The sequence below is a fragment of the Protopterus annectens genome, chromosome 12.part0 (genome assembly GCF_019279795.1).
Source record: "Protopterus annectens isolate FY-2018-M chromosome 12.part0, PAN1.0, whole genome shotgun sequence".
NCBI classification, from domain to species: Eukaryota; Metazoa; Chordata; order Ceratodontiformes; family Protopteridae; genus Protopterus; species Protopterus annectens.
This window is the reverse complement of record NC_056746.1, coordinates 940,601,617-940,620,183: the sequence shown is the minus strand read 5'-3', so window position 1 is coordinate 940,620,183 and position 18,567 is coordinate 940,601,617. Positions and strand designations below refer to the sequence as shown.

The 18,567-nt window shown below is 37.6% G+C and overlaps 1 protein-coding gene across 1 annotated transcript in view; it reads right to left on the bottom strand.

The window, feature by feature from the left end:
* The window catches only part of LOC122816231 (piezo-type mechanosensitive ion channel component 2-like), a 1,381,906-nt gene that overhangs the window by 675,776 nt on the left and 687,563 nt on the right, over nt 1-18,567 (bottom strand). The window lies entirely within an intron of this gene.

The following is an 18,567-nucleotide window of genomic DNA, read 5'->3' as shown; positions in this document are numbered from 1 at the left end:
AGAGGTTCTCAGTTTGATTCTCGGCTGGGCTGCCTTCTGTGTGGAGTCTGCATGTCCTCCCTGCATTCATGTGGGTTTCCTACGGGTGCTCCGGTTTCCTCCCATGTTACAAAGACATGCATCTGGAGCATTTCTCCCCGGGCCACCGCTGAAAACTGGCTTCATTGCAAGTCAGACCTTCACAGTTAACAAATGTAAAATAAAATAAATTATAGACATAAACACTTTATAATCATGGTTTAGTATTGCAATGGGCTTATATGAAGCTAGATCTGATGCCTCTTTACCCTCTTTAGGTAGCATTGTTACCACCACTTTCTTCCAGGATGCTGGTACTTCTTCTCTTAAAATACAATTAAATAAAACCTTCCAGATATTTATCATTTTTTTCCCTCCTAACTTCCAAACATCCACAGGAATACCATCTATTCCTGGGGACTTTCCTGTAGATTGGTTATACGTAGCCATTTTTATCTCATCTCTTCCTATCCTGTTAGTAATTGAGCCTCATCTATCTCTAACCTTGGTATATTTAATTTTCCATATTTCTATGCTTTATACAAACTTTAATAAAATTTCCAAAATATTTCTAATACTTCTACAGGATCTCTTGCTATCTTCCTTGTTATAGGCTCCCTAAGCTTGGTGACAGCCCTTTCCACTGTTTGTTGCCTGAGTTGTGCTAAAAGTTTTTGTGCTCTAGAATTATTATCAAAAAACAGTTACTTAAGAGCAGTCTTTCTAAACTCGTGCATATTATCGAGGTAATCTCTTACTTTCTGTTTATGATTCTGCAGTTGCTCCTTTTCTTGTTCTGTGAGATCCCCTCTATTTTGCAACACTTTAACATTTGTCAATCTCTGTAAATAATTATTGTTATCTCTTAACCATATCTCACTTTCTTTTATTTCCACCCTAGTTTTAAACTCCACCTTAATTTTATCCCACTCCCTAGCTATGTTTTCAGAAGAAAATCCCATCTTCTCTAGTAGCTCGTGATAATTCCAAAACTCATTCCTTAAATTTCTCTCTTTTCAACCGATAGGTGGGAAAGCGCCAGTGTCTCATTTTTTATTTCATTACCTTGCGTTTTTATTTTAGTTATTACTGGCACATAATCTGAAATAGTTACTGTGTGTGTTTGAAGACCTTCAATTAAATGCACATGTTCCTGTGAGATATAAAATCTATCTAGCCTAGCCCAGTTTTTGTATCTCAGTGAATAATACGTAAATTCACTCTGAGCTAGTACTGAATTCACATCTTCTATGCCAAATATTTTCATAAATTTCTTCAAAAATCTACTCTCCTTTGTTATATTTTCCCTTCTAGGTCTCCAGATACAGCTTTAGTGTTGCAAACCAAATTCCAGTCTCCACCTATAAGTAATATTCCTTGCTGAAAGCTGATATTTAGCCCAGAATTTTCTTAAGCTCCATTATAGCAGTTTTAGGTGGAATGTAAATGCATGCAGTGTAATCCTCCTCCCTAGTTGGTAGCCTCTTAGTACTATGTATCCTCCATTATCTTTTTTTCCTCTTCTATCACTATTGGAGCTCCTCTTGCAAGTAATGTAAGTACTCATCTTTTCCTGTGCTCTGTTAAATAACCATTCTGAAAACTTTTCTTTATCAAATTCACATGTTCAATTCTTTCCAGGTTTGTCTCCTGTAACACAGCTATTTGCACTCTATATTTTTAATATAGTTCACTACTCTTTCTATTTTATATTTATCTGTAAGACCATTCAGACTGAAATATAGTACAGAAAGCATCATTTTCTTATATAGTTATTATGACCACCTTTTATGTATAACTGCTTTTTTGGCAAATGTCTAGTTCCAACTTTTATGTTACATGTATATTCTGTTCAGCAGGTTGGTCTTTTGTACAGCTGTTTCTTATAGCCATTTCCACCTATGCTACTTCTTACATAACTTTTTGTATTGTTTTACTTTTTAGCACTAAGCTTAAGTGCCAGTTTTAGACCATCCTCTAGTCTTGTCAACTCTATTTTTACATTTTCTGTATTTTCAGAAACTAAGTCTCTCCTGTTCCTTTCACTCATTTTCATTTGCATCTAGTATTGGCAGCTTTTTAGGGACCATATTATCTTTTGAAGGAAAGTGTTCACTAAAGGCTTGCTGCTTTCTCTTTTTGCAATCAACATGAAGCTAAACAACATGCACCCCGAGGTGTAACTATAGCAGGGCAAAGGGGCAGCCGACCTAGGTGCAAGCTGTTAGGGTGGCATAATGCAGAAGTGCACACCAATATTGCCCATAAATGAATGTTGATAGCAACAATGTGCCAAGGGTGGGGTGGGGGGAGCGATAGTCATAGGTGTGATCAATAAGGTGGTGCAAGATGTTAGTGGGTGTGACTGGCAGGGGCAGACAGTGCAGTACTACAGCACAGACATTCAGAAAGGAATGCCGATACAGTACTTGTGGTCATGGGTGAAGCACTGAAGCACCTTGTATATGATATTTAAACTGCAGCACGTCACGTGTTACATTTGTAGCAAGCAGTCTCCTACAGTTTCAGAAAAAGAAGAGATTTTTTTTTTGTTTCTTTTCTCTTCAACTTAGAGCTGAGGGGAAATTGTGAGAAGAATATTTTTTTTATTCCTTGCTCTTTATCTTTGTGTGGAGAGGGGCACCATTTCAGAAAACTGCACAGGGCACCAGATGACTAAGTTATAGTTTTGATGTACTCCTCTACATCTCAGCTATAACATGAAGCTTCCCACCAACATCACAGCATTAACAACACATAACCCCACAAATAGTACCAGCCCGTAAAGCCTTCCCAACACTTTTTCATTAGTTTTCTCAATTCTCAGGTGTCCTCCCAGGATATGATAGTGTGCTAATCTTAGTACAGTCTGTACAGTCTATCTAAACAGTTGGGATACCTACATATGTTAACGCTATTTGCCTTATAGATAGTGCCATTAGCTATCTTGATATATAGGCAAGAAGGTGAGGAGTTGCCATAATGGTTAAGGTGCCTGCCTTACAGATGAAAGGTGGGGAGTTTGATTCTCACATGGGATAACTGCCTAGGCTTAAGGTGGCCCACAAGGGCAGTTAACCTAGTATAATCTATGAACCTATGAATTTCTGATGATGTACTTCCTTTGTCCTGGACATTATTGCTAGTCTCCTTGAGAGTGAGATCTCCCTGTTGTGCTTTCTTTGAAGTTGAGATGACTTATATTATATTGGACTTCCTGTGGTCCTTGTGTCATCATGTGATCTGAATGTGGTTGGGTTTGTTTCATCCCTTACAAAAGCAGGAATAGCAGTGTTACAGTTCAGCAATCCTGGCCTTTCCTCAAGGTCCATTTCTGAAAATCATGAACCATTCTTTCTTTCTTTCTTTTATACTTTCCCTCTCTCCTGAAAGTCTCTCTGGCTCATTTCTAACAGTGGTAACTTCTCCACTACGTTTCAGGTTCTGGGAACCTTTTCTTAGTCTTGTCCACAGCTTTAGAAATTGGGAAAGTATCTCTATAATAGTACTTGGTTGTGGGATGCTATCTTTTGTTACCATGAATGTAAACAGTTCCCATCCTCTTAATAATCTCAGTGTGTAGAAACAATTTCGAGAATGCATATGATACCATATTTTCAACTAGGGAGGGAGATTTTTTTTATATGTGTCCAAACTGATAGCAATTGCAGCACTTTAATATTTCAAGTCTATATTGAGCCTCAATACCTTCCTTATGCTCTTTAATATTGTGTCAAATTTCTTTTCCTTCCCCAGTTGTATCCCTAAATACAGACTTTCCATGTTTTTAAATATTCACTGTGTTTGCCTTCAGTGATACATTAGTTAACAGCTTAGCCACATCCATATACTGTTTAACCAACTTGGAGTGCATTTCTGTGGGGTGGGAATGCTCCTTGGCTAATAAGTCTTTGAGTCATTGAAGGTAAAGACTTGAGAAAATGATTATCTACCACTAGCTGGACAATTTATTGACTACTGCTTGACTATAGTTGAAGGAGATCAAACAGCTACTACCATTTTTTTCAGGTGTACAGACTCATGCATGAAATTACTCTGTTGTCTGTCCAGATGGATTGTGAAATCTGGTGTGCATCAGAATCTCGATCTTTAGCTTGTTATATCATTCACACATTTTATGCTTCACATTGGGAAGGTGCAATGATTCTTGCTCGGTTGCTAGATGCCCTCATATTATGCTGTGCTATCAAATGTAATGTGGAATGCCTACATGCATATCATCAGTCTGGTTCATGTTTTGCAAAACATAGCTTGTCCCTGAAGCTTGCATTTCAAGTTGGCTGGGACCCAACTGACCAAGCTTTCTGCCTCATTCAGGATCATAACTTTCTGTTGTTCTCTTGTAATAGCCTCTAACAAGGCCCTATTAGTATCCTGTTTTTCAGCACAATCTTGTTGTAATGCTAGTAACACTTGGCCATAGTCCCTGCTGCATTTGCCCGCTCATTTTTTTCTGTTTGACTCTCGTAGGATGTGTTTTATGGCTGCATTACTTTTGAAGAAGTGCTTTGTTGTCTTCTACACACCTTCTGTGGTTTGCATTGCTACAGCTGACTGAAACACAACATTTTCAACTGCTTGTAGGATCACAGTCTTTAAAAAAATTTATAGGAAAAAGGGTAACTTGATGATCAAAACACCTAAAGCATGTTCACTACATGCGGCAAAGTTAGCACTTATGAACTTCAGGAAAGGAACACAAATGCTGATTTGTTTATTTTAACCACACATTCAGATAGACCTGACAAGAAAAGTACAAAACAAAGGGTCAGATTCCAAAAAGTCTTGCTCACAGAGTAAGTGATTTATTTCACTATAAGGCCTATTAATAAAATAGAAATACTCTGCAGTAAGTCACTTACACTGATGAACTGAGAGCAAGTCATTTATAACAGGCCGAATGTCATTGGCACTACAGCTTAAACTGAGAAAAACAAATCCAGGATGATTATTTCAGCTTGTTTTACAGAAAATGAAAAAAAAAAAACATTTCCTTTACTGAAGTGATTAAACACCAACACACCATACTCTGGTGTTATCCTTGCTGTCTTTAGCAGCTACTCAGTAAAGCTGAACCACAAGAACAATTCCTTGCTTCAAATGCAGCAGCAAATGTAACTTTTAATCGGGGTTTCTTCTCTCTCCCTCTCTCTCCTTATAAGTATAGATAAAATTGCAATCTTTTGATTGTAGGGTTGCTTTGTCAAAACATCAGTCATCTCATTTCATTGATTACCATTTCATCAACCTGTATTATTGTATGGTGACAGTTTTTAAATGGAGAGGGTGTCAGAATAATTGTTGTTGGCAAGTGTTCATATACGTGTTTGTGTGTGAAAGTAGTGTAGTAAGTGAAGAGAATATCTGTTTTGGTGAGGTTAGAATTTATATATTTGGCTGCATGTGAGTATGTAAGCATCTTTCTACATGCTGTCTGTGTTACTGCTAGATCATCAGACAGTGGGGTTAAAGAAGTGTTCCCTTTCCACAACTATTGTAAGATTTCACAGTTGATATATATAATTTACTGGGGGCAAGCATGGCAGCACCCCCTACAAAAATGCTTGTTTTTTTAATTTTTATTTAATTTAACATGAAACATGCTGTAAATTTATAATAAACTGATATGATTAAAGTAGCTTTTTTAACAGATCCAGCCTTTATTATACTTGAAAAATGACATGATTTTTGTGAAACTCTTCACCAAGTGAGTAGAAACAAATAAATTAGCTTTCTTAAGATAAGAATGAGGTGGACTACAAATAAACAATGTGGTATAAAGTGTAGAAACTGTGAATGATGGTCATATGAAATTATGTACAAGAAACAGAGTGCAGGACACATATACATAAAACAATGAAAGTGATACTTCATACATATATTTTTGTGGGAGAGCAAACCCCCATTTACCCCACATGGTGAGGGGTTCTACCCACACCCCAAGGTAAAAATATTGCATCAGAGACTGCATTTACTCAAAGAAAGAGTCAAATATATTTTAAAATTTTTTTGTGAATTTTCGTCTTTCTCCAAGTTATAATAATCCTGAAGTGAGAATAATTAAGCCTGGAGGCTGTGGGGTAACAGCAACCCACCATTTGGGCTTGCACCCCTGAAGAAAAAGTTTATAATAACAATACCCATTTGTCAACTACAGTACCTTTTCAAAAGTGACAAGGAGCAATGTCTGGTTAAGTGACTTGCTTAGTGTCACACAGCAGGCAAATGAGGGCTAAGGGAATCAAACCCTCTACCACAGGGACTAGAGCTCACAGGCTTAACCATCTGCATCAACTGCCAGCACAGTTTTGGAGTTTACATTTTACTTTTCCACAGACTTTACTCATCTGTTGATTTTCTTTTTAAAACTGATTTCTTTCAGTCAGTCAAGTGTTCTATGTTCAGCAAAACTATAGGCTGCAGAAGTGAGTTTTGACAGCTGTAATAAGTAGTTATGTTTCAGTGTGATGTGCAAATTGTAGAGAATACTTTTCCATTTTTGACATTGGAGTTTGCTTTTCTGTAAGGTCTGTGAGCTGTCACTCACCCATACTGCACCCATACAGTGTGGAAACAGGTTCCTTCACCATATCACATCTTCCCAGAAGTGGCAAATATAAAACAGCCAATAGATAAACTCATACAATTAAACAGTAAATAAAACAATTAATATACAGAAACAAATGCACTACTTTAATTGTGCCTTTATAACTTCTGTATTAGCTCAGTCAACAAACAACCATATTAACTTCTGCAATACTTCCACATAGAAAGCACCATTATTTAACCCCTCCCTGACATGTGAAAAGCATTCACAATGAATTTCTGTGGCCAAATTCAGGGTCCAGAAGAAGCCTGTACCTTTCTATCACTCAAGTGTCTAACTGATCTGCTCAAAAATCCCCTTCCTTACACAATAATCATTTTCCGAATCACCTTATGACTGTAGTCATTAACGTCTAGGTGGCATTTGGAAAGTGATCTGCATCAAACTGCAACCCTTACCCCAAAAACTCAGTACACAACTATTCACTGATCTCTAATATTGCTCTAAGTAAGTCAGAGTGTTTTGTATTGCTTCTAGTATACCTATGTAACTCCCTCACTGGTTCCTGTACATCCACAAAGCAGTCTGTGCAGATAAAAGGATTCATAAGCAAATGCCACTGGCTGGTAGTTTGAGGCAGAGGTTAAAGACTATGATTATAAATCTATAACATACACTATTCCATGGTTTAATCCCACACCCACCATTTGCTTCCTTTGTGACCCTGAGTGAAATGGGTTCACATAGATCAGTGCTCTGTACTTGTTAGCAAACATTTATTTATTTTTTTGAGAATATGAATCAGTCATGATATGACAGAAAGAAAAACTGAAGCTCATTAAGAATGGAATGAATAACATCTCATCCAAACCTCAATGAAATGTCTGTGCAACTGGGATTTGTGATATGGTACCAAGCTATCATGTGATCAAGTACTTTCTCAAAATAGAATATCTGTGGGTAATACACGCCTTTATGTGCAAGCAACCACAATCTCGGGAGAGGATTCAAAGTATACAATTGAACCAGATGATTATAAGTAACACAAAAAACTTAAAATCCCACAAACATTAAATAAAATAGGAGCCATTCACTCTGTGACAGTCAATGTATAGTCTATAGTTCCTAAAGGCTTCAACATAAGCTATCATTAAATAAGGCAAACAACACCCAGCATAAAAATCCTAGTGAAAAATTACTAGTGTTCCCCCTTCAGACAGCCCACTGATCACATTCCAGATACTCATTATTCAAGGCATTTTCTTGCAATAACCAAGCTGTCTTTCTAATCATGTTTTCATCAGTTTAAAGGTGAGGATTTATTGATATATTCCTGATAAGTTATGTTCAAGGTTACTAATAAGATGATGTAGTTTTTGAACTCAAAATCCATGTTTTCTGTGAGCTGTTGCCAAGTTTTGATAGTTCTAAAATGGTGCAACTGACAGTTAAGATTATAGACAAGTCTGTGGAATGAAGTGGTATTACAAACATTCTGTTTATGCCTTTTAAACAATTCCAGCTGTTCTGATAAGTCTGTACTAATTAAAATGATAAATGATATAATGCAGAATTATTTGTATTGTATAGCTTCTACAGCTTCATAAAAAGCTTAGTATTCACTATGGATTTGTATTAAATACAGTGTATTGCATGGACTGTAGTGATGACATATCAAATTTTGGAAAAAGACAAATCAGTTAAGCGATAAAGTGGCACTAGACCTGATCTTAACAATTATTAAGCATCCCCTGCTTAAATTGTTAAGTTTGGGTCTAGCATTAGACAGTCAAATCTGACAGTACTGACCAGTAAATGACAGCAGTGGTACTGCTGTCCAAAGAGATAGCATGTCCCTTCTTCTTACAAACTTAGAAAGTAGCTAGAATAACAGAATGTTTGAGCCAGATTTTTTTTTCTAAGAATACTAACTCTGAAACTTAAATGTATGTCACTATTCAGTGACCTCAAGCCTCCTTTAAAAGGAACAGACCAACAAATGAGGCAAAAATCTGCTCATTATGCCAAAATCTGGACCATTGAGAAGCATGAAAGGTGAGTGTAAATGTAACAGAAAGCATTACACTGCCTTTCTGACAGCTCCCCCTAAGTGCTTTACAGCTCTGAAAGCCACTGAGACCCTTAAGTGTTTTTTTTTTTTTTTACTTTTTTTCTGAAACTAGTAGTACATGGAGCAGATAAAGCTCCATGCATTACAAAGAATTATGACTGGGTCACCAATCATAACTCTTTATTATGTGTTTTCAACAAGGATGCTCACCTCTCGAGCGAACACATAATAAACAGATTATGTACTGTGGTGGTGGTGCTGCGGTAGCGGTGTCGCCTCACAGTAAGACATTGTCCTGTTCGATTCTCAGCTAGAGCGTCTTCTGTGTGGAGACATGCGTGAATGGGTGTACCTTCGTTGAAGGTTGTGCGTCAGGGCCGGCAACTCGGCACGTAAAAATCTACTCCCAATCATTAGCGGACCGGAGTTCCGCTGTGGCGACCCCTAACCGGGAAAAACCGAAAGACACAACAACAACAACAATGATCAGCGACGCAGTCATAATCCTCTATATATACTTTATACATTTAATTATTAGAATACCTGAAAAAAGGCAAAAAGTATAAAACCTAACTGCTGATTATTGTTCAGATAAGTATTTATTTTTGTTTGTTGGAAAAAGTATTTAAGCAAACAATCTTTTAAAATAATGTTTAGTATTTCAAGTCATGTAATATGCAAGAACTTCTTCATGCAAAACTGAAATCTAAAATTAACTAATTCCTAAATTTATGGGCAGAGCTCTCAGTACACTGTAGCCTCTGAGCTACAAATTGGTCTCTTAGAAGGGGGAGGAGAAAGCTGAAAAAAAATCCAAGGAACTACGGGCTTGTTTGGGAAAGTCATGGGGAGAACCCTGAGGAGAAGGCTGGTAGCATTTCTACAGCACAGCAATCTTCAGAACAACAGCCAACATGGGTTCACAACCAGAAGGAGCTGTCAGTCAAATTTGGCCCTGTTTTATGATGGGTTACAGGTGAATTTGACAGGATGCTTCCAGCAGATATAGTTTACCTAGATTTGAGTGAGGCCTTTTACTGTTTAACACAGGAAGTTGTTAGAAAGACTAAATGGGATAGGAGAAGGACCATGACTGAGAAACCTGACAGCTGCATGGTTGAAAGGTAGAATACAGACAGTTGTGGTAAGACAGACAGTGTCAGACATAAGGGAATTGAATATTGCAGTACCTTAGGGGACTGTCTGTCCTGTGTTTAATACTTCTCAGTATGTTTGTCAATGACATATCTGAAGCAAGAGATAAAAGGATCTTCCTTTTTGCTGATGACAAAGCAATGGACTATGTGGAAGGGTCTAAGGAAAAATTTGGAAAGAGAGATCAAGACATTCTGTGCAAATTCAAAGTACTACACTTAATGCAGAGCACTGTGATGTGAGGCATTACTGAGGCAGCTGGAAACAAGAACTTGTGGCTGCAAAGCAGGAAAAGGACATGAGGGTGTTAATCACACCTCAGCTGGTTGAGGTTCAGTGCAAGCAAATACGATATACTGCACTTGGGCTGCAATAGCACTGGTAAGTATCAGCTGTGAGCATCAGTTGTGAGGAGTAGAACAAAATGGGAAAAGGATCTGAAACCGATCATCATGCATGGAATGGACCACAGTGGATAGAGTGAGAGGGCAGTGACAACAGCAAACAGAATTCTGGGGTATATCCTCAGAGGGCTAGATTCCAGAAGCAAAGAGGTAATGATCCCCATTCAAAAGGACCATGGTTGGACTACATCTTGAGTGTTGCATACAGATCTGGAGGCAATAAAAAGAATGAGATATCAAGCTTGTGCACGGAATGTAAAGAGAAGCTACCAGATAAAAGATTCACAGGATGGAGGGAAAGGAATACAGCCAAAGACTAGAGGAGCTAGTGATCTCTTCTTACTTAAAACCAGGAGAGACAGAGGGACTAATGTACTGTTTGTACTGGTGCAGAAGCTCATATCAGGGAAAAATGAAGGGGTATTCTGAAAAGGAAGGACAGAGGAGGAAAGAAGTGGCCCAGCTGCAGACCATATGGACTAACTCGTCACTGGATCTCTGAAAATACTTTTTTCACAGAGAGATTTATGGACCCATGGAATCCATTACTGGAATAGGTGGTAGTGGAGAAATTCATACAGTCATTGAACAGGACATAAGACAATTGGAAAAGGGTAAGGAGAAATTAAGGGATAGTGGGTAGGTAGAATATTACGTTACTTAAAAGGGCAGACTAGATAGGCTTATTTTCTCCTTATGACATTTAGCTATGTGATGGCATCTAATTATGAAACATAGTAAGCCAGAGGCTACTGATGTTAACTCTTGCACCTAAAAAGAATACCACAAGGAGAACTGAGCTAAGAAATGAGCCCTGTAACACCCAATGGCAACTACAGCTGATGATGACAGTTGATCTCCCACATTTACCATGTGATGTCTACTGGAAAGCTAACTATTACTTCAGCAGCTGCATACATATTGCTACCTTGCTAAGTGAAATGATTGGTTTATCTGTCTATCTATCTATCTATCTATGTATCTATCTATCTATCTATCTATCTATCTATCTATCTATTATCTGTCTATCTATCTGTCTATCTATCTATCTATCTATCTATCTATCTATCTATCTATCTATATACTTCAGTTAGTGAACTGGCTAAGTAACCTGGTAAAAAGACTCCTTTTCAAACATGACCCATATCAAGAGGCATCAGCAGCAGTTACATGCAAGTATTGTACTTAGACTGAATAAACAGGCATATTTCTTTTCGGGGATGATACCCAAGGCTTTGTGAAATTGACATAGGCTGTGTATAGCCCTAAGTCCTTATCCAAAGTAGCTGGATCTTCTACACTAACTAAATTCAGTACTCATGACTTCCCTTAACAAAGTAATCTTGCATCATACTTTAAAGCAGGAGATTGCCTAAGTCCCTCTGAAAAAGTTCCTCAGTGATGGTCTCCCTATAGGTGCAATGGATACTAGCGAGACTGATAGGTTCACAACTTCTGCGGTCAGCTGTACATCCTGCCTTGTGGATAGGGACCACTGAGCCTTCTGCCTAGAATGGGGACAGTGTCTATGCAGATGCTTTTATTTAATGACATATGGGTTGATTACTGGAGCCTAAGGAACTAGTATGCTTCAATTTGCTTAAATGTCACTTCAAACTAATGTAATGATGCAACTTTTTTTTTTTTTGGGGGAGGAGAAGGACTACTTCCTAAGTGTGGTACAGTAGAGACAAGGCCATACTTATTGATGTTCTGAGGTTGGAGGTAAATTTCTTGACTAGCACAATACAATGTATCATAGTTCAGAGTATATTTTGTCACTGATTTCCTGTGTGCTACAGTCCTGAGTATTGCCGGTGACTTTCCGTTATGTTGTCGTAGAACACTATGATATTTCCTAGAGTTTAACCTGCAAGGTTAAACACACACAGAATACTTTAATTACCAGATTATCCTTTGTGAAATAGGTTGTGTTTGGCTTTAATTTTAGGAAGTTGGGTTACTTTTGTTGGTTACGCACAGCCTTTTTTCATGTTGTATAGCTTGTTTATTCTATTGTTCAATCACATGGTTTTGTTCTTCAATCTCACACCACAATTCTGCATGACAGGGGCTTTGTTTATGGTGCAGTAGTCCAGGACTGAGTAGGCCAACAGTTTTCTGGTTAATCCAGAATTTTTTATCCACATGGATTTTATCAACAACTGTTCCAGATATTTGCATTAACAAAACCAAGAAAATGTACCTCACTCGCATCACTTTAATGAGAATTACTCCTACCATTGTGGAATGCCATTTAATGTAACCATCCACATTAACAATCAGTTGCAGAATATTATGCTTGATGATTTAAATGAAACAGCGACAGCTTCTTCCTCATCGACAGCCTGAGTAATTGCCACAAACTATAGTAGAGACTGTCATTTTCATGATATTTGTAGTTTTATGTGTTACAATGGGGTTTAACAGTATTACTGTGAATAGTTTTAAATCACTCAAGATGGAAATATCATAATAAGAGTGGGTGGATAAATTTAGATTTTTTTCCTAACCAACGTAATTTTTTGGCTAACCAGCATAATTCAGCTTTTCAGCATACCAGCAGCACAGTTTACACTAAATGAACTAAAGCCTAATGCAGACAGTGTCATATGCATTCTTTGGTTACAAGTTGAATTATAATAGAAAATAATATACAGACAGATGTCCATACACTGCCTATAATATGCATAAAACTTATTCCGTCCTTAGCTGCCAGAGAGAACCAGATTACCTAGATTGTCATTATTGTAGTTACATTTTTTTCCAAGTGTGATCTTTTTTCCTTCTTCTCAGCTGTTTTTGTCTCATGAAGGTGTTGTCCATGCAGTGGATCACACTGTTAGCAGGAACTCTCTTTTTATGATTCCCCAAATTCTTCTACTGATTCTTTCAAACACTTCCAACATGGTTTACTTAGTGATTTCTGTTATATATGATTTATATACAATGAAATCTCCCTTCTGGAAAGCCTCTAAACTATACAGAAAGTTTTATATAAACATAATAACCACCTTTGTGTGCAGTCCATGCAGTGACATACCAATAACCATGAAAAACCACATGCTGTCCAGGTCAAGAGTGTGTTTCAACTATTTATTAATAAAACAACAAGTTAAGCGCTTTCGTCCCCTCAAGGACTTCATCAGAACCTGAGGCCATATACAATCACATGACTTGTATTCAACTTAAAACATACATCACCCAATCACTTTACATCCTCATGTCAGTTCCTTAACCCATGAGTGTCAATCATATTTTTTATGGTATCAGGTTCTGATGAAGTCCTTGAGGGGATGAAAGTGCTTAACTTGTTGTTTTACTAATAAATAGTTGGAACACACTCGACCTGGACAGCGTGTGGTTCTTTATATAAACATATCTAATACAAAATGTACAGGCATGCAGGATCTAGCTTGTATAGATGATCAGAACAGTTACAAGCTGCTCCCCAGGACAGTATAATACAGGCAGTATTCTAGCTTGGCCACTGCTATTTATAGATAGTCACAACAGTTACAAGTTGCTCCCCTGATCAGTATAATACAGGCAGTATTCTAGCTTGGCCACTGCTATATATATAGATAGTCACAATGGTTACAAACTGTTCCCTTGAACAGTAAAATACAGGCAGTATTCTAGCTTGGCCACTGATATGTATAGATAGTCATTAACAGTTACAAGCTGTTCCCCTAAATAGTATAATACAGGCAGTATTTTAGCTTGGTCACTGCTAAGTATTGCTAGTCACAACAGTTACAAGCTGCTCCCCTGAACAGTATAATACAGGCAGTATTCTCCCCATCCTTCAAGGTCAAATCTTTCTGGCACGTGTAGAAGGTGATCATTTGAAACTTCTAGACTCCGCATGTTTGCACAGAACAAATTGTTTGACTTCAGTTTTAAGTTACAATCCAGACTGCTATCAATTATTAACAAAGTACAACCAAGCACATTAATAAAACATCTCAGAAAAGTAATCTCTTATGTACTATCCTCCATTAGACTAGAGTAGTTTAATATTACATCCTGTGCATTCCTTTTCAATAGCTGTTTCACTCATACAGTGGAAACAAAGTAGCAAACATGCCTTATCCTGTATTTACATTTGTCACTTAAAAGAGCAGAATAGATAGGCTATTTTTCTCCTCATGCCATTTAGCTAAAGTAATGGTATCTAATTATCAAACATAGCAAGCCAGAGGCTACAGCTTAGTCACTAAATGCATCTTATTTTATAAATACCCCAAAAATACCTCAAGTTACTTTTACAGGGGAATTGCCTCATGGGATTTGTAGGACCTTGAAGAATTCTTCAAAACATAACTTAGTTCATTAACTTACATTTGATGGAATATGATTTCCAAAAAATACTATTCTTTAGAAAAGTAACAGCCTTAGGGAGAAACTAGCAATGTATGTTTTAAACTTCTGAGGCAAGCTCGGGGACTGCCACCCCTCCTCCACATGCACACACCAACTACTTAAAGGAAAACTCTACCCTAGAACAAACTGTTTTTTTTTTCACTCTGTCTTTGTTTCTTGACCAATTTTAACACATTGAAATCACTCCAAGTGCTTTATTTGTAATTTTAGCCTGTTTTACACAACATGGCTACCAATGGGGCTTGATGTATCAATGTGATCTTGTACTCCCTCAACCCTTTCTCTTTCTCATAATACTTGTATGACTCATGCCAGACATAAGAAAGTAACTTTGAATTCCCATGCCACTGACATATAATGGGATTTGGGAGGATCACAGTTATTTTTTTACCTTCTGTAAAAGGATTGCTTCTTTTCTGTTTCCAATCACCCTCATTTATGTTTGGCTCAGATCTTGTTTTACACTATAGTTAGAAGTTATCCAGCTGCAGCCAGAAAAGTTATTAAATTGCAGGTCTTTGTTCAGTGTTTTCTTTTGTAGTTCAAGAGAAATTGAGACTGCCCTCCCCCCATACTACTGCAGAGGTGTTAAAACTGTCACTGCACCGAGAGACACTTGCAGAATCCATTCCTCAGACTACAAAAGAAAACCCTGAACAAAGGCTTGCAATTTAGTTACTTTTCTGGCTGTAGCTGGATAACTTCTAAGTATAATGTAAAACAAAGTCTGGGCCAAACATAAATGAGGATGATTGGAGACAGAAAAGAAGCAGTCCTTTTACAGAATGTAAAGAAAATAAGTGACCCTCCCAAATTCCATTATATATCAATGGCATGGGAATTCAAAGTTACTCCCTTATGTTTGTCATGAGTCATACAAAGTATTATGGGAAAGAGAAAGGGTTGAGGGAGTGCAAGATCACATTGATACATCAAGACCCATTGGTAGCCATTTTGTGGAAAACAGGCTAATATTACAAATAAAGCACTTAGAGTGCTTTAGAGGCATTAAAATAGGTCAGGAAACAAAGATAGAGTGAACAAAACTGTTTTTTTAGTTTTGGGGTAGAGTTTTCCTTTAATACAATTATCTGAGATATGGTTACATCTCAAATAAATGTGTTTTGTGCTGTGCAGTATTACCCCTCAACTGTCCATATTTTTGGTTCATAGAATTTGAGGTTTTCTGGGAAATCATTGATTACTCAAGTCTCAAATAATGACATACATTTCAGTTTCAGACTTCATATCCTTCAGAAAATGTGTGAATGCAAAATGTATTATTCAACAACTCTGTAAATCTATACAAACAATAATTAAAAATTTTCCCTGACTTTGGGCCTTTGTCACCCCATTATTTTTGGCTTTGTCCAGATTTCCTGCACTTAGGGGTTGAGAACCATGCTTTGCAACAATTTCAGTATGAAACTTACTTTATAGAAAATGGCACTATCATCATATTTTGGCCACTATATTTTGGAAACTGGAACCTGATCACTTTCACTTTAGTGAACAGATCCTATAATGATCATTACATGATTCTGTTTCATCAGCATATCTGCTTTGGGAAGAACAATGCAAAGAACTCATGTGCATCATATCCTGTAGGATATTCTATCTGTGCCTATTTCATGAATTTCTTTCCATACTTCACATTCTAAATTAAGGTGGGAAATAAATGATTTATCTTACACCTGCTTATTTTGTGGTAAACACTCCTTTTTGTGGAATGTAGAGAGGCATTTTCAGGTATTTCTAAAGAGTGGAAAAACTCTTCTGTATCTTTTGTATAGCTACACAATACAGGCAGTATTGTGACAATTTTATTACAATAAATTCTTGACAGACTGAAGCAATGAGGAATATACCAAGACCTCTGGGGTTTTAGCAGCACTGTATTCTAGATGTTCTCCTGTCCTTTTTGTACAGCTTATACATTTCTAATGCAGCTTTGATAAAAGTTGCCGATATGCACACAGTTTATTTTTAATAGAGAATGTTTTGCACTTTTAATGCCTGTGGTGGCATACAAGTTCTCTTGCCCTCTTTAACACAAGAATCAACAACAAAGCCAAAATACTGGGGAGGAAATAACCCAGATGAGGAGACTTTAATTAATGTATATTTTTTCTGAAAAATAAGATGGCAGTAAAAGCAACGTCTATTACTACTTACTGACTATAATCCTCACTGTTGTGTCACAAAATACACATTTTAAAAAATAGCTAAACTCTGGACAAAATGAAGTACGGTGGAGATGTAAGAATGGGGCACTGTTATAGGTCAGTACCGCATGAGTAACATAACCACTGCAAGACAGCTGCCCTTATTCAACAATCATGGCAGATCCCTCTGGTACTTACTTCCCTTTCGTCTATGCATCCTTTTTTTCCAGAAACAACTACAAACTTGCAAAATACTCAAGGATGTATTTTAAACAACAGTCATAACTTCTAGCTCCTTTTCCACTTAATTGCATTAAGTAGCATTTTAATTACAAGGGAATGCTTGCATTTTCTTGGAAATAACATACACTGTAATGTTTGGTATAAGTTCCCATCTTGTGTTATTTTCACCTTTACCTTTGATAGTCACAATGTGGGGCAATCAAAACTAATCTACTTTATTACTTTGAAATGAACCCTTCTTTCAAATCTTAGCTGTTTCTCACTCTGTTTTGCTATACCGCAAGTCTTCTATTTATCTTAATATTCTTGTTTCCCTTTAAGTATAAAGTATTTGTACCATAATGCTAAGTTGCATTTTCACTGGTAAAGTCACTGTGTGCTCCTAGCTACCCTGTAATTGTATAATGAGTAAAGCTCAGTACTATATTTATCCTTTGATCTTTTCTGAAAGAAGTGTACAGAGGAGGACTTAAACAGCTCTTTATATTTTCACCATTAGTTCAAACTGATAAACGCTGGGGTGCCTTCTGTGTGGAGTCTGCATGTCCTCCCTGTGGTCGCGTGGGTATCCTCCGGGTGCTCTGGTTCCCTCCCACATCCCAAAGACATGCTATAGGTGGATTGGACACTCTAAATTGGCCCTAGGTGTGAGTGCATGCATGTGTGCCTTCTGTGGAAGGTTGGGTGCCAGGCTGGCAACTCGACACCGTAAAACTCCACTGCCATTCATGAGCGGACAGGTGATCCGCTGTGGCAACCCCTAATCGGGAAAATGCCGAAAGAAGAAGAAGGAGTTCAAACTGAAAAATGTGGTTACCATTCCCCCTCCCCATACATAGTTTAGCATGTTTGTTTAAAATGCTCTCATAAATAATGAAAACTAAGAAATGCATGGTGTTTACATTTACAAGATGCACTCTGGTGTGATACAATATAATATAATTAGAAAGACCACAGAAGTACCTCACTAAGAGGATTAAGGACCTTAAACAATTACCCTATGAAGCACGACTAAAAAAGCTCCAGCTGTTCTCAGTCGCTTACCGTCTGCTCAGAGGTGACCTGTGCCTGACCTATAGGGCCATGTCAAACCCTGAACTAATGGACATGCTTCACCTTAAAAAAATGAGATCCCTCAGAACTACTCGTTCTAGCGACTTGAACCTATGTACAACAATAAACAGGACATGCTGGAGGGATAGATTTCTGTCCCAGCGACTCCCCTCATTCTGGAATAGAATCCCAATCTATATTCGACAGAGCTCCTCTCTGACCCTCTTCAAGAGAAATCTTGATGAGTGGATGGGTAATCGTAAGTTCTACCCTGGGATCACTTCAGGAGCCCTGTTGCCAGAGGCCCAGGTTACTAATCTAATGGGGAGGTGAAAGCCATCACTCTGTGGCTAGGCTTATAAATGCCCATGGGCAGATAGCCTAGTACTTACCTATGAACCTATAACACTTTTTTGCAAACTTTTCTGCACAACTGATAAATGAATTGTGTACACATTGTCTTTTGTTTCTAAGTCAATCTTTTCTCTTGTATCTCCACATAAA